Source organism: Ceratotherium simum, chromosome 21, assembly GCF_057802395.1.
Source record: "Ceratotherium simum simum isolate JZ-2026a chromosome 21, ASM5780239v1, whole genome shotgun sequence".
Taxonomy (NCBI): Eukaryota; Metazoa; Chordata; class Mammalia; order Perissodactyla; family Rhinocerotidae; genus Ceratotherium; species Ceratotherium simum.
Window position 1 is genome coordinate 30352969 of NC_141920.1, and position 1730 is coordinate 30354698.

Below are 1730 nucleotides of genomic sequence, written 5' to 3' on the forward strand. Positions count from 1 at the left end.
CACCAGCCAGACCAGACCTGCCTGGGTGCTGGAGAGGGCAGGTAGAGTGTCCTTGGAGGCTTGGGAGCAAAGGTTCCCTCTGCAGGGGCATTTTCACGTGGTTCTCCCTGCCTCCAGCCTTCTAGCACCTCCTGGAAGTACAGGTACTGCTGTGTCGTTATCATTGTCTTTAATCCTGACAAGAGCTCGGCACATGGGCATCATCATCCCCTCCGCACTGGTAAGGACGCTGAGACGCGGCTGGCCCAGGATCAGCTGGCGGGTCAGCGGACAGCCCCTCAACTGTGGCCTGAGGGGAGGAAGGCTGGAGGAGCCCGAGGCCGTAGCAGGTTTCAGGGCCAATTTGGTGGGAGAGGTGGATGATGAGGAGGTGAAGAGAGATGGCGTTTGTGGGCCCGATACCTCCCAAGTCCCGGGGATGTAAGGTCCAGGGAGAGGCTGCAGAGGAGGTGGCCGTCCCCAGGGGAGAAGTGGTCGGAGTCCTGAGCTACTCGGGGTGGGACGGGCCTGCATGGCCTCTGGGCCTTGGCTCCGGGAGGCAGTCCCTTCGGTGGACACACTCAGGATCATGGACCTGAAGCACTGAGCCTCTGGCTCCATTTCTACTGAATCCATCAGCCTATTGATCCATTTCTTCACATGCCACCTCATCCCTCCCTCAGCCAGTCCAGCTGGGGTCTTTAGGGAATGCTTCGGGGTAACGGACAAAGATCCCTGGACTATACATTGTGCAAGCCTCGGGCTCCCTCCCACGTCTCTGCCTGCTGTCTGTGCGACACCTCACAGAGGAGTCCGCCCTTCCGGGTGTTAGGAGGGTTTCTCCTGAGGACACTTCTAACGGGTATCATTCTCTTTTTCTTTTTCTTAATTTTTAGTGACTGAAACAAAACAGATCTAAATCCGCAGCTTCTGGAAGAACCGTTTGTTCTGGCCAGTCTCTTATCTCTCCTCAAACTTGACCTTGGCCTCTCGTCGGGCCTTGCGTTAGAGAGCAGGGTCTCTGAAGACATCCTTGTTGAGGACAGTTCTGTCCGGGGGGACATCCGCAGAACACCTTGCGGGCATGAGGTGACTGTAGTTATAAACTTCCACAGAAGACTTGATCTTTGACCTCTTGGCGACTTTCTTCTTGCCTGTGACAGCCGTCACTTTACGGCGATAGTGGTCAATTCCAGCCACCAGAGCATGGCTGTAGGGGTGGTCTGAGGTGCCATCATCAATGCTCTTCACCATGACCGCTTTGCGTCCGGAGTAGCATCCGGCCAGGACCAGCACCGCCTTCCTGGGTTTCATGAACTTGCCCATTTCAACAGCAACCACTCGAGCCCACCTGGGTATCATTATCTTTATTCCACAGTTGAAGACACTGAGACTCAGAGAGGTTAAGCAACTTACTCAGGCCCACACAGCAGGTAAGGGCAGGGCTAGGATTCAAGGTTATTATTCCGTTATCTCTTGCTGCATAACAAACTACCCCATGGCATCGTGACTTAAAATAGCAACACTTGTGTGCATGAATGTGCCGTTTGGGCGGGGCTTGGTGGAGACAGCTCATCTCTGCTCCAGTTAGCTGGGGTAGCTGGGAGGCAGGGGCTGGAATCTTCTGAAGGCTTCTTCACTCGTGTGCTGGGTGGTCGGTGCTGGCTGTTGGCTGAGTGTCCAGCTGAGCAGCTCTCCATGGACTTGGGCTTCCTCACGACATGGCGCCTGGGTTCCCAGAGCGAGAGTCC

General features: G+C 55.5%; 1 pseudogene; it reads right to left on the bottom strand.

Annotated features, from left to right (window-relative positions):
- Positions 1–894: 894 nt before the first annotated feature.
- On the bottom strand, positions 895–1305 carry LOC101394408 (large ribosomal subunit protein eL27 pseudogene; annotated as a pseudogene).
- Between the last annotated feature and the right edge of the window lie 425 nt (positions 1306–1730).